Source organism: Epinephelus lanceolatus, chromosome 2 (assembly GCF_041903045.1).
Source record: "Epinephelus lanceolatus isolate andai-2023 chromosome 2, ASM4190304v1, whole genome shotgun sequence".
Lineage (NCBI taxonomy): Eukaryota > Metazoa > Chordata > Actinopteri > Perciformes > Serranidae > Epinephelus > Epinephelus lanceolatus.
Window position 1 is genome coordinate 8,507,489 of NC_135735.1, and position 15,855 is coordinate 8,523,343.

Below are 15,855 nucleotides of genomic sequence, written 5' to 3' on the forward strand. Positions count from 1 at the left end.
ATTAATGTGCCAAAAAACAATTGTCACCACATATAATTTTGTTTGTAAAAGTATTTTGGGTTCAGTCAGTCCTCAGTCACCAGAGGAAAATGTTGGCAGAAATGTGCAACACATTTTCTGCAAACCACAAAATATTTGTACATTTCAGGGCTGCCCCTTGTAAGTCAGAGATTCAAATCATCAAGCAGACCCCTTAGTCGACCGAGACTGCCCAAAGTCGAGTCATTGTTTTATTGTTTGTTTATTTTGCTAGTCAATGTGCTGTGCAGTGCCAAATGTATTCTGGTGATTGGTTTGGACAAAGATCAAGCCTCTTTGTAGACTCTGTTAAAAGCAGCTGCCTTATTCTACGATGAAAACAAATCTGAGAATCCACCTGCAAGCTTGCCACCAAAGTGGCAGTGGAGGCACCAGAGCATCTCGACCATACAACCTCGTCTGACTGCTTCTTCAAGACATACAGCATTAGAGCAGTTGTGCAACACCACATGGCAAAATATAAATACCGAGGGAGGGGTGAGACTCTCTCTGACCACCAACGAATGGACACTGCTGGCCACAAATGCTTGTGTGACAGACTCTTACATTACACTATTCACTGGGCTTGAAATTACTCTCTGGTAAAAGACTCTTCGACTATAGACCTGGAAAAACACCTCATGTCTGCATGTTCGGATCATGAAGGACTTCACTACTGAGATTTGTTTGTTTAGTCAATTTATGAACAAATATTATTGTAACAATGTTTATATTTTAAAAGTCAATTAACTGCTGACTGATTGAAAATTAATTGGCAACAATTTAAATGATTAATATATAATTTAAGCATTTTTGAACAACAGTTGTGTGATTGTCTTGATCAAGCTTCTCGAATGAGAACATTTTCTGATTTTCCTTTTTCTATTACAATAAACTACATTTTGGGGAGTTTCTGATTATTGGTCAATACATTTACATTTTGAGTTTAGACTCAGACATTTTATGGACCAAAAGAAATTGAAGGATAAATGTTCATAGCAATTGTTAAATAGCAGGGGTGGGAATCACCAGAGGCCCCACAATATATTATCATAATACATAAGTCACGATTAAGGCTGCCCTCTTATTGTCTATAAGAGGGCAGCCTTAATCGTGACTTATGTATTATGATAACTAACCAAATGTTAGTCGACCAGAAAGATTATTAGTCGGCAAGATTTCATTGGTCAGAAAAACAAACAAACCTGAAACTCTATTAGGAGCCTTGCCTTGTCAAAATAAATCAAAACCTATATGACTGGACCATGTGGGAATTTAATCTGAAAGGACAGACACAGGAAGTGGCCACGCTCAGCAGTCAGACAGGAGTCAGGTTACAAACCAATCACAGCCGACAGATATCTTTCCCTTCTTCTGTAAATATTCAGTCTGAGAAACACAGAAGAGTTGATCATATTAGTGCAGGGCTACCCAGAGCTTTACATCTGTCCCACAGACGATAGGCCTACACACTTATAAACAGCTCCTGGAAGAAGATCAGCTCTGCACTCAGGATTTCAGCTAAATAGGGTCCCTGATTTCCAGGGCTGGTACCTGCAGTTATTCCACAGGCTAGTTAATAACATGTCGGGGAGGAAATCCAAAGTGTGGGATCATTTTGAGAAGGTGAAGGACGAACCCAAGGTGATATGTAAACTCATCTTCATTGGTCGACTACAAACATGACGTATCATCTGAAACATGGAAGTAGCTACATGCCCATTAGCCCCTTAGCACAATCATTACTGCTTTGCCGACTTGAACTCAAACCATTGTGTTGCCACGCCCAAAAAATATAATATCGTAAACATGCAGGCGACTAGTGGACTAATGGTCTTAAATGATGACTGTTGGTGGACTAAGAAAATTCTTAGTCGGGGGCAGCCCTAGTCATGATACAACGTTATTGTGATTTTAAACCTGTTGTGGTATGCTGAGTATTGCAATAAAATATATTGCAATTCATAACCTTTTTTCAACTGCAAATTATGTCTCCACAGGAAAACTTTGTCAACAGCAACAGTTTTATCGAATAAAATAAAGTAGTTAGTCTGTTCATATCACTTAAGTCACTGTTACTGCAGAAAAATGTGTCTAGTGGACTGAAAAAGCAACTCATTATATTATTCTAGTAGGCTACCAGGTGTTAAAGTTGTATTTATAATATTATTAATTTATATGATAAAATAATGGATTATTGGAGTCCATGTACAATACAATACTGCCACACAAAAGATCACAATACTGTGCTGTATCGATTTTTTCCCCAACCCTATTAATTAATAGTAACAGCCCTACAGTTTGACATACAACAGATTTAATGTGAGACAACTTAAAAAGAAAAGCATCTTTTTCTTTGACACCAGAGCTGCTAGCCCTGCTCACATAAATCACTACACTATTCAGAGTTTATTCCTGTTCCCTCTTTGCATTCTGCCTCTACAAGCTGCAGTCAGTTTTGGAAACTGGCATCTTTGTGTTGTATTGGTGCAAACTGAATTCACAGAAAAGCTAAATTTACTCAATCTACTCTGCTGCTGAAAATCTGCAACTCAAGAAGAAGAATGTCTCACCTCTGATATATTATAAGTTCCCTGACGTACAGCGACAGGACAACCCCACCTTCATCAGTAGGATGCTGCTTTAAATTGGCTAAAATTAACAATGCCCTTGTATTTTAGCGTCTCTTCTGATTCGTTCACCCTCACTGACTTGGCTGAATGGGGAAAACAAACTTTCACCTTTCATTAAGGAGGGTAAGCAGCCATGCATCCAGACCCAGAACGGTGAGCAGCAGGACACGCTTTAACCTCTGACACTAATACTGCGCAAATCCCATTTGATAAAGGTCAGACGTATTAGTACAGAGAAGGCCACCGGCAGCAGAGGTCAGGGGTATATCTTAAAACCTTCCTAATCGTAAGCCACTGACATTTCACACCAATAAGCTTGCGATAACTCACACGCTTAAAAACTGGTCACAAATCAGGAGGCTTAAAGCTCCTCTGGCATAATGCTCAATATGTCAAAACGCCTTTTCACACCAGCTGGGATAAATCTGACTCTTTTGCATCTGGCATCGAAGTGAGACTCAGTTTATCAAAGATTTCTGAGACACAGTTTTCAGTCTGTCTCTGCTGACTAGACATTTGGAAATATGGGAATAATTGGGGTGGAAAGCCACAAAGAAACAGTGTGTGTCTCAGCGATAGAGGGGCACACCTCATATTCTCATTACAGCTCACTCTTCCTTGTTAAGCCTATACTGTAGACAGGGACACTGAGTCTCAGAGTGCTTTTACTACTGAGGGGTCACTGAAGGTGGAGGACTTCTCTCCTCCATAATCTCCCGTATCTGATATTGAAGCAGACAACCGAGAGGATCCAGATGTCTGTTAGCTCCACCTCAAACCCCGAGGGTGATGGCTGAGCTTTTAGAGGCTGACATTACACAGTGTAGGAGAGTACAGGACAAGTCTTGGAGTGTTGTGACATTTCATGTTATAAATGACTCTATATATTCTCTGAGATGAATAGCGATAGGGCCAGACGTAAAATGTAAAGTCAAGAGTGTCTGTTTTTATCCACCGAGCATTTACTAGTGAAATACCATGTGAGCAATTACTACGCTATTTACATTTTTGGAGATTTTTTTGAACAAAAATATGGATTTTTCTGTCGGATTTCAGGATACTCCCATGGATGTTTGTGTCTCATGTGCTTTCCTCCAGATGCACAGTACCTCTGAGTGCCACAGGGTAAAATCTGGGGAGGCTGTTTTGACAATAAATAATGCTGTTTGATCAGTTTGTTTCAGCTTGTATGGGAAGAAATGACAGACCTCATCTAAGTGCAATGTTTAACTAGTAGTAAGTGAACATTATATGGTGTGCACTTGGGCTGTTGCAATATACCGCTATTTGCAATAACTGTGATATTAAAAAATTAAATTGGTATCATGTTAATGATACACATGTTGTGTTAATAATCCATTTACGTTTCTTTCCGCTCTCACTTTTTATCTTCCTCTCCATCTCACTTCACTTATTATTTGGGTGTCATTCACTTACCAAAAACAGACAAAACACAAATAAACAACGTGAGATATGAATTTGGCTCCCTGTAAAATCCAGAATTGAATTTAAAATCCTACTGTTAACTTATAAAGCTCTAAATAGTCAAGCTCCGTCATATCTTAGAGAGCTCATAGTCAGGGATGTCCCGATCCAGCTTTTTCACTTCTGATCCGATACCGATATTACAGCCGTGAGTTTTGGCCGATACCGATGCCAATCCAATCCAAGCACGTATTATACATATTCACTTATTTTGTTGTCAGTCATGTTAGAAAAGGTTTGATCAAGCGATATTACTCTAACAAGAACAACTACTTAATCAGGTTAGTTAGAATGATCTACAACAGTTGGTATGAGAAACTGACCCGTTTATTGTTAACAGGGTTAAATAAACAAACTTTAAACTTGAACATTAACATTAAATAAAAAATATAGCTGGTTTGCTTTGGCTGCTTTGGCCCCTTAATAAATAGAAAATAAATCAACACAAGAAATCTTTAAAATGTCTAACAATAAAATTAAAACAGCAGCAAGACTCCACACACTTGTGCTTTGGCCCCCTAGTAAATAAAAAATAGATTAACACCACAAGACATTGTTGACATTTAACAAAGAATGCAGCCTTTCCTTTTCAGTTATTTTAGTAGTGTCAGTGCCAGCCTGGTGCTGCTTTTTCCTGTGTGTCTGCATGCTGGCCTGGTGGATTGATAGTAAGTGCTGGAGCGGATCACTGGAATGGACTGCTTGAATAGCGGAGCACTGGGCTGGCTGGAAAACCTGGATCGGAATCTATGAAAAACTGGATCGGAGTTCTTGGATCAGCATTTTTCCATGCAGTGCGATCCGATGCCGATGCACATTTTTTGCTAATATCGGCGGCCGATACCGATCCGAATATCGGATCGGGACATCCCACTCATAGTGCCATATTATCCCACCAGAACACTGCGCTCGGAGAACGCACGGTTACTCGTGGTCCCTAAAGTCACCAAAAGTAGATCAGGAGCCAGAGTCTTCAGCTATCAGGCTCCTCTCCTGTGGAATCATCTTTCTGTTACGGTCCGGGAGGCAGACACCGTCTCCACATTTAAGACTAGACTTAAGACTTTCCTCTTTGATAAAGCTTATAGTTAGGGCTGGCTCAGGCTTGCCCTGTACCAGCCCCTAGTTAGGCTGACTTAGGCCTAGTCTGCCGGAGGACCCCCTGTAATACACCGGGCACCTTCTCTCCTTCTCTCTCTCTCTCTCTCTCTCGTGTCCTATTACTGCATCTTGCTAACTCGGCCATTCTGGATGTCACTAACTCGGCTTCTTCTCCGCAGCCTTTGTGCTCTACTGTCTCTCAGGTTAACTTATATTGCAGCGGTGCGTGGATAGTGTGACGTGTGTGGTCGTGCTGTCACCGTGGTCCTGCCAAATGCCTCCTGCTGCTGCTGTTATCATTAGTCATACTTCTACTGTTCTTAGGGAGGAGGGATCCCTCCTCAGTTGCTCTTCCTGAGGTTTTGTCGCATGCTGTAAAGCCCTGTGAGGCAAATTATGATTTGTGATATTGGGCTTTATAAATAAAATTGATTGATTGATTGATTGATTGATTGACTGACAGCATTTTCTTTTTCAAATTTCCTATAGCTATACAATAATATCATCATCATGAATTCTTTTGGCAACAATATTCGTGCAGTAAAAACCTGACATTGTGCTAGCCATCAATACTTTATACTTACTTTACTTACTTTATAAACTTTAACTTTACTAGGCGCCTGTAGAACAGGCTGTGCAATTGGAAACACTCTTTTAAACCATCTCATGTATGCTGATGATTTGGCAATTTTTTCCCCCAGCAGTGCTGGATTGCAACAACTGCTCAATATATGTTCTGAGTATAGGATCAACCATGATATATTGTATAATGCCAGGAAGAGTATGGTTATGCTATGTCGAACTAAAGAGGGTAGAGACCTCACATTTCCAAATTTTTATCTAACAGGACAAATGTTGAATGTTTGTACTAAAATAAAATACCTCGGCCATTTCATCACAGATCAATTAACTGATGATGATGATATTAATAGACAGTGCCGAGTCCTATATGCTCAGGCAAACATGCTGAGAAGCAAATTTAACATGTGTTCAGACCAAGTGGAGATCTGTCTCTTTAGGGCATATTGTACCCCGCTCTATACTGCCCCATTATGGTGTAAATTTAAGAAAGCGAGCATTCATAAGCTGCTGGTTGCTTACAATGACTGCATGAGGATACTATTGAAACAGCCAAGATGGTGTAGTGCAAGTGAGCTGTTCTGTAAGGTGAGAGTCAGCTCATTTCAGGCTTTGCTTAGACATCTGATGTACAAGTTTATCTGCAGACTGAATGTTTCTCAGAATGCCATCACTGCTCAACTGGTTAGCCCTCGTGTCAGTGATGTGAGATATCGGTCACCTTTGTGGAAACATTGGTATGATTGTCTTGTTTAGCACTGTTTTCTTTTTTCCTTCTTTCTATTCTTTTTGAATGTGTTTATTATTTTAAAAATCTATGTCTAGGATATGTTGTTAATTGATTGAGTGATCTGTTTTTATGTATTGAGTGTTGTATGTTTTTTAGTATGGACCGTGAGTCTGATAATAATAATAAACTGAAACTGAAACTTTAAATCTAAATTCAATCATTTCACTCTGTTGTCATGTACATACACAGGCCTGAAATACACACACACGAACGAACAGGACCTTATTACAAGCATTAAATGGTCAGATGTCAGAGTGAGGGGGCTGCCCATGGACAGGCGCCCTGAGCGGATTAAAGATTAAACACCCCCTCGCTAGACGGCACCAGAAATATTAGTCAGTTAAAACTATTAGTGTTTTATTCATGTAACTGTCATGCAGCCACCCGCCACTAGTGGGCGCTACAGAGCCGTCAGACAGCAGCCCCCCTCCCTGCGGTAATGCTCGAGTAGACTGGAGTTTCAAAACAGCACAGTGGGAAACTGGAGAGATGTCCTCTCACAAAACCAGCGCGGTTTGGCAGAACTTTGATCTAGAAAATGAAAACAATGACGGCTGTGTCAGAAAATAAACTGGCATATAATCACTCAACTGGAGTTACGCACAACCACATTCAACTCAAGCATTTGGATGTGAATCTGCACTGAACAACGGCTGCTGCTGTTAGCGGTGCTAGCCACACACACACCAAATTGACATCGTTCACTTGAAGACGATGTGATCCTGCACGGTATGAGAAGATAACGCAGCTCATCACGGCAATGACCTCGCAAGAAATGCTACCGCTTAACTTTGTTGAAGGTAAAAGCTTCAGGTCAAAAAACTGTTTGCTCTACCACTTGCTGCACACAAAAGGAGACACTCACCTGTATTAGCCGGCCAGTCAAACACCAATCAAACAGCACCAAAAATTATATTTATCCATTAAAGTGAATTGATTTAATAATTTAAAAAAGACTAACTCATTTAATCCAATGACTTTACTCAAATTGCAGATTTTGTTCAAGGATTTCTTTTATTGTTTTACAGTGATGATGCCTTAAAATATGATGACAAAAACCTCAATAGAAGCTTCAATGTAATGGTTGAATACTGGTGCGTTCACAAAATATTTACACAGTGAGATCTATGATAAGTAATCATGAGTAATGTAGCTATAACTAAGCTGATAAAGGCAAATAATAAAACGACGAGAGCATCACTTTACTTTAATGCAGCCTTTAAAGCCAGGAGAAGAAAACATTAATGATATTATGATATCCGAAACCTAAGACGATATCTTGTCTCATATGATATTGATGTAATATTAATATATTTCCCAGCCTTAAGTGTTTATATCCTTAAACAATATTTGCATCAGCGAGACATTTTCATAAGACCTTTATATTCCCAGTGTTATGCAGTCATAGTCGCTATTTTCAAACATTTATTTAACACCTGCTTTTAAAAGCTGCACTGAGATCTTTTCACTGAAAACATTCATTCCTTGACCTCCTGGGCACAGGCAGTAATTGCAAGTGACTCTTAGTAGCAGCTTGAGGCAAAAATGAATATAAATCATCTCATGTTTCCAGCAGAAATCCAGATAAAGCCCTCTCCTGAACTTGAATGAGTAATATGGACTGTGACATAACCCAATGATTTCTGATCCAGCTGAGTGTCTTCCGTGTCCACAGAGAGCAAAAATCCTAATTTATTTTGTGGGTTATTTTGTCGTCATTATATTTCAGTATTAATTTTTTTTTTTTTTTTACGAATGACTTGCACTAATGTACCGAGGAGTAAAAATAACAGGTATGTTGCTGGGTAGCATAATCAGAAGGATTTTTGGCTTGAATATTTGAAAAGGAGTACATGTGTAACAATGCATCGCTCAGTCTATTTGTAACTGATGAAGTGCGTTAGTCAGAAAAAAAGCCACATATCTGATGGATCTAGTTTTTCAAATGTGAAGACCTGGAGCTTTTCTTTGCGACAGTAAACTGAGTTTATCTTTTTGGTTTTGGATTGCAGGAAGAAGTTTTTTTTTTTTTTTTTACTGTTTTCTGATTTTATGGACAGAAAATAACAGGCAGATTGATAAATAATCAAGAAAATTGTTACTTGCAGCAGCTGGTATACTTTAGTATCTCAGCAAACTTCTGAAAAAGTGAAAAGTATAACAAAGTAATAGGTGTTACTTTATATTAGGGCTGGGCGATGTGGACAAAAATTCATATCTCCGTATTTTCAGGCTGAACGCCCATACACGATATATATCTCGGTATTTTTCACGAAATGTGCAACATGTTTTCAGTCTAAGTCAAAGTCACATCTGAGATGTCACAATCACTTTTATAAAAACAGACTGTGATCAAAATAAAATGCAAAGACAGGGATTTTATTTCCCTGTTTGAAGTTGCACAACATGTAAATGAAAAATCATATGAAAGAAAAAGCAGGGCTGTCCATTAATGTTTTTGCACACAGCACTGGAGCTACAGAGGTTTAAAGGTTTGCAGCACAGGACACAAAACTATAATATAAAAGTATCAAGTAGGCCTAAATCCATTGTAGTTTGGAACAATTAAAAATCTTTGTGGGGGGAGTTAAATTGTTGTTTTCCCATCTTTTGGCCTTTCAAATGAATCTAGTGCTGGAAAATGATTTAAAAAACGGTAAAACATACTGAATAAGGTAGTTTCACATAAAAGATCAGTGTTTCTCCAGAGCTGTTTGGCGTGTCGGAGATGACCAACAAGCACCTGCTAAAGTGCGCTTACCTATTTTCTGATCCAGATGTTCAGGAGGTTTTAAGTAACTGAATTACCTGTAAAGGTCTCGTCTTCTCCAAAAATAAACAAACCTGGTGATTTAAACCGGTAAAAACACTGAATAAAGCAGTTTGACGTAACGAATCAGTGTGTTTTTTTAATGCTCTCATCTTGGAGGGGCTTCTAACTACAGTGACCAACATGAAAACACAAATGGCCTCACTTAAAGCCAGTGTTTGGTTTGTCCATTCTGGGCTACTGTAGAAACGTGGCGAAATAAACGGCTCATTCTAAGGTAACAAAAACACAACAATTCTTTTTTCAAGTGATTATACACTAAAGAAAACAAGTTATTATATCATATTCCATTTCTGTCAATATATGCCCCTAACAGCTACACACTGGTCCTTTAGGACATTAAGTTTTAATGGTTTCAAACTAGAGTCCAATATGTCCTTAATTACAGTAATTGATAGATACCTGATGTTTTGATGAGTCAGTCTGGAACGCGACTTGATATTTGCGAATATAATCAGTACTCTAAACTCTGCAGCCACGACTTAGAGGCTTTATTAAAGTGTTCACTGGAAGTGAGTCTCTACGAGGCCCAGCAGGTGTGAGTGGTAAACTTTTTGAGTGCATATAAATTACAAATTTGTACCATCAAATTAATAACTTGTGTTCACATGAATGGTAATTTGTATTCTTAAATTGCTTCATTCGTTATTCTGAATTACTTTGTTCGCTTGAATTAATAATTTGTTTGCACAAATTAACAGAAGATAGAACATTTGTAATTTCCTTGCTGGTGGTGCTGGAAACAATGGCAAAGGCTGGGTGCCAGAATGGATTAGTTTTACTAAATGTCAGCTCACATTACAACTAATGTTGGAGGATTTCCCTCCTTTCTCTCTGGTGGTTCTCAAACCAAAAGGTAGATGCCAAAATCCCTCCATCCACTCTTACCACTCCACTTCTATAACCCTGCTATGTTTGAACTTCTCTTTAAAGAAGACTGTTGGGAGGTGAAACCACGAGGCAAAGCCTCAGGCAGCAACTCCCGATTCAGTGACCATTTGGAGCTGAATATGTAAATGTTGTTGTTTTCAGAAGCTACATGCTGAATGAGAGACAAGAGATCACATGCCTCTTTGTATCCCTGTTTGAACACAATCTAACCCATGTGGAAGAAATATAAAGTTACCAGGAGGTTTTATATGTTTCGCATGTGGCCACTGTCTTTCCATATATTAGGTTTATACTTAATTGAAAACACCACAAAATGCAACTTGGGCATTGTTCAAAGCTGCACCGTCGTGGTAGCACGGGTGCCCTTCAACCTGCACTCCAGAGTAACTTTAAAAAGCAAAGCTCATCTGTGGGGTTCGGAGGTGAAGCGCAGTAATCCTGGGGAATGAGCCGATCCATGAGCCACATCAATGCATTAGCAGAAGTGTGAACAGCCTTTATTGGCTGGTCTCACAATATCAAAGCCTGTAATGATGTATTGTTACTGAAAAGAAGCTGTAAAACAACACAAACACTGTCTCCTTATTTCTGCCACCCACTGTGACACCATGTTTTACCAATAATTAGATAACAATGCAACACAGACAATCATTACTGTTATTATGATTGTTAAAAGATTATACTCTGAATATCTCACTTCCAACAAGAGCTGAAATTATTCATTTAATTAATTAGCCAATATAAAGAAAACAAATTTGCAACATATTCGATAACTATTTAATTTGAGGGTTTTTTCCGATTTAACATCATAGTAAATTGAGAAGCAGTTTTAAAGACATCTCTTTTTGTTTTCAAAAAGACCAAGCCGATGACTGAGGAAATAATCTGCAGATGATTCAATAATAAAAATAACCAAGGGGAATCTTAGTGGCAAAGAGGTTTTAGATGCTGACTATTGATTCACAACATGAGTCCAGCTGGGGCTCTCAGTTGGAGGTCATTCCTCCTCTCTTTTCCACCACCTTTCCTCTTTATATATAAAACATAAATAAATAAAAGAATCATGCAGCCCTACTTCCTTTAGTGGACAACTCAATAGTGTAGCACACAATAGAGTGTCCTGAGACAATCTGATAATGGGAAAACCTTGGGTTGAAATTACACTCCCAGTTCATAAAAGTGGCTATTTGCTTCATTTGAAATGTGTGTGTCGGCTCGGTCAGAGTATTTATATGAATAACTGCAAACCCACAACACTACTACATTCTGTGCATACATACATAGACACAGATGTACATACACACATTTTATATTATAAACTTTGAACAAAAAATTAAACGCAACACTTTTGTTTTTGCTCCCATTTTTCACAGGTTGAAGATCTAAAAAATTTTTATGCACTTAATCGCTACATTTCTCTCAAACTTTGGTCTTAGATCCACTAATATCTGTGTTGGTGAGCACTTCTTTTCCATGATAATCCATCCACATGACACATGTGGCATATCAAGATGCTGACTAAGCAGTATCGTTCAGGTGCTCCTCGGAACAGTCACAATTAAAGGCCACTCTAGAATGTGCAGCGTTATTACCAACACATCACAAGACATCTCTGATATTATTTCCCAAAATCTGAGCCTCCGTGAAACTAGCGCTGGCCCCGACTAAGAATTTTCCTAGTGGACCAACATTAGTTGACTCTTGGCCCGCATGTTTACGATATTAATTTAATTATTAAATGATATATTTTGGTGGTTTGAGTTGAAGGTGTGAGAAGGAATAGTATCAGTAACATTGTTAACACTGTGCTACGTTACAGAGAAATACAAAACCGTACTAATGAACCTTCATTAATATAGGCCTATATTTTATCTACAAGTGCACGTCACACACTGAGCGAGCCGCCTGTTAATGACGCTGTGGGCAATGAAGATGAGTTTACATATCACCTTGGGTTCGTCCTTCACCTTCTCAAAATGATCCCACACTTTGGATTTCCTGCCCGACATGTTATTAACTAGCCTGTGGAATAACCGCAGGTACCAGCCCTGGAAATTAACCTGACTCCTGTCTGACTGCTGAGCGTAGACACTTCCTGTGTCTGTCCTTTCAGATTAAATTCCCACATGGTCCAGCCATATAGGTTTTGATTTATTTTGACAAGGCACAGCTCCTAATAGAGTTTCAGGTTTGTTTGTTTTTCTGACCAATGTTATCTTGCCGACTAATTATCTTTCTGGTCGACTAACATTTGGTTGTCTATAAGAGGGCAGCCTTAATCGTGACTTATGTATTATGATAATATATTGTGGGGCCTCTGGTGATTCCCATCCCTACTATTTAACAATTGCTATGAACATTTATCCTTCAATTTCTTTTGGTCCATAAAATGTCTGAGTCTAAACTCAAAATGTAAATGTATTGACCAATAATCAAAAACTCCCCAAAATGTAGTTTATTATAATAGAAAAAGGAAAATCAGAAAATGTTCTCATTCGAGAAGCTTGATCAAGACAATCACACAACTGTTGTTCGAAAATGCTTAAATTATAATCATTTAAATTGTTGCCAATTAATTTTCAATCAGTCAGCAGTTAATTGACTTTTAAAATATAAACATTGTTACAATAATATTTGTTCATAAATTGACTAAACACGTTTGCTTTTTCTTTTAATTTTTCTTCTGCGACTAAATGACCAATGAAACCTTGCCAACCAATGGCCTTTCTAGTTGACAAATGTTTAGTAAACTATTGGGGGGCAACCCTAGTCTAAACCAGTTGTTCGGGTGGCTGGTCTCAGACAATCATGCAGGTGAAGACACTGGATGTGGTGGTCCTGAGCTGGTGCAGCCACATGTGGTCTGCAGATGTGAGGCCGGTTAGATGTACTACCAAATTAAGGGAAATGATATTGGAGACATCTTATGGTGGTGAAATGAACATTCAGTTCATATGCAACAGCTCTGATGGACATTCCTGCAGTCAGCATGCCAATAGCATGCTCTGTTTTCTCGACATCTGTGGCATAGTGATGTGATAAAAATGTACATTTCAGAGTGGCCTTATATTGTGACAATCCCAAGGCACACCTGTGTAGTAATGATGCTGTTTAATCAGCAACTTGATGTGTCAGACCTGTCAAATGGGAGCAAACACAAGAGTTGTCTGTAAATTTTTGTTTGTGTGTGTGTGTGTCTTTGTGTGAAACAGGTGAAAAGTGAAAGCTGCCTCTCACTAATTTACTTCACTCAAGTCAAGCAGAGGAGAGTAAAGGCAGGTGGGGGGCTGATTAAAAGAGGTTTGTAAGTTTCATAAATTTAAGTCAATTATGGCTTTTAATGTGGGGGAGTAGGAATAGTTGATACTTTGTGCAATCACTGTACAGTGTATGTAACAGTCTTGACTTTCACCTTTTACCTAATTTTACTCAAAGAGGCTGTATGTGAATTTCAGAGAACATGAGCTGTCTGAAAAAGGTTCTCAACATGGAGGTGGCTTGGCAGCAGCTAACAGTGCTAACTCCACGAACCATGCTAAACAACAGCAACAGTAGCTACTGACAGAGCTACCAGTGTTAACCTGGAGAGAACAAGAGGATGGGAGCTACAGCTATGCAACAAGGCTCTCCTGGTATCAGCAGTATCTGCTGTATGAGTGCAAGCAGCGGCAATTAGCTAGCCAGTGGTACACACATACACTATCAGGTTACCATGACAAACCAAAGAGAAGCTGTGATTACAACACACACAGAGGCAGCGTGACTTCATCTTCTGCTCACACCATCACTCCACTCTGCATCTACATAGTAAATCATGTTTTTGCTCTATAAATGCTCTAAATGTTGCATACAGAATCTTTAAAATACCTGAATTTTTCAAAGTGACACATTTCCCTCCACATCTTCTGCTCCCTGTGTATCCAATCAGTCTGTTTCCTGCTGCAAGAATAAATAAGCTCTTCTTATCCAATTTCCACCCATCTGAAATTCATAACACCATCAGATTCCTGTATTTTTTGCCGAATATAAAACCAAGAATAATAAGCCCTTAGTATGCAAATAAAAAAACAGTCACCAACAATAAAAACAAGTTATTTTTCCTGAGCTAAAGTCAATGTGCCCTTCAGCACAGAAACTCCAGCTGTCCCATTTTAGCTGCAAGATGCACAGTGTATGTTGCTGTCATGGCAGGCTCCTCTGCATCACATGTCACCACCTGAATTATGTTGAATTGTTTCAGCACCAGCTGCCCAGAATTGCCCTGATTACTCCTCCGCTACTTGTAATGGCCCCACTCTGTTTAAAGTGGTGTTTCCAGTCACTCCCTCATGTTTTCAGGCACAATACAAACAGCTAATTTTAAAACTTCATCCAAGTACACATGTTGAATCTGACCAAAGAAATCAGTGCCAATCGGGCTGTACTTAACCAAAGCAAATCTTGGTCGACTGAAATTGTACCTAATGTTTGATTGGTCAATGGGGAAAAAAATAACAGCAGGTTATCTTTATATTAACTAAATCAGCCGCAGTGCACTCAGTGCGCTCTACCTGGGAGTGTTGTGTGTCCACTAAAGCTTTTTTTCCTGTCACAGGGCTTAACATGAACTCTGTGTTCAGACAAGTGAAAAATAAATGTAATCTCAAAGGTAATATTATCTAAAAATAAACAGTGCACTCTTATGCTTTTCCACCTGAGCTGTGTGCATGAGTCTGTCTCACCACTGAACAGTGAACAGCACTGATGAGAAAATCGGACATAGTGGACACAATGGAAGGTAACTCTGTGGTTGACGATGTCATATACAACATCAGGTTAATGATACTTGATATTTCATTAACGCTGCATGCCAGAGAGAGACTTACTATGTGTAGCCCAGTAGCTAACGTTAGCCATTGTGCCACTCCATAAAGGGCTCAAATGTGATTTTATTCCTGTCACAAATTTATAATCCAGGGATTTAGGGCTGGGTGATAAGGACAAAAATTCATATCCCGGTATTTTCAGGCTGACTGGCGATCCACGATATATATCCCAGTATTTTCTACTAAGTGGGCCACATGTTCAGTTGCAAGCTGATCCACAATTTAAGTCCCCTGTTATTTTTGCTGCATGTGTTTTTCCACAGCAGGGCAGGTAAGGGAGTTTACCTGTTGGAGGTGAGCTGTTTGCAGAGGTGCAGTAAGAGCCTGTTGTCTGCAGCTCTTCACCAACATCTCACTGTGGCTGTTTCTGCTTTTCCTCTTCCTCCATGTCGTACACTTTTCTTAACTGAAGAAAAGACGCTAATAAAGTTTCGTTAATTTGGCTATAAACATATTTTAATTCCCGTAGAGTCTTAAATTAAAAGTCCCCCGTTATTTTGTTATGTTTAAACTTTTATTGTGAAGCAGCAAAATAAGGAAATGTTGAGTTTTCGAGCAGCAACTTCACACAACTTCTAATACTGCGGATAGCGAACATGAAACCGTAAAATAAAGCAGATACGTAAAGTAAAAACAGGACGCAGGAGAGAAACTAAACTCCAA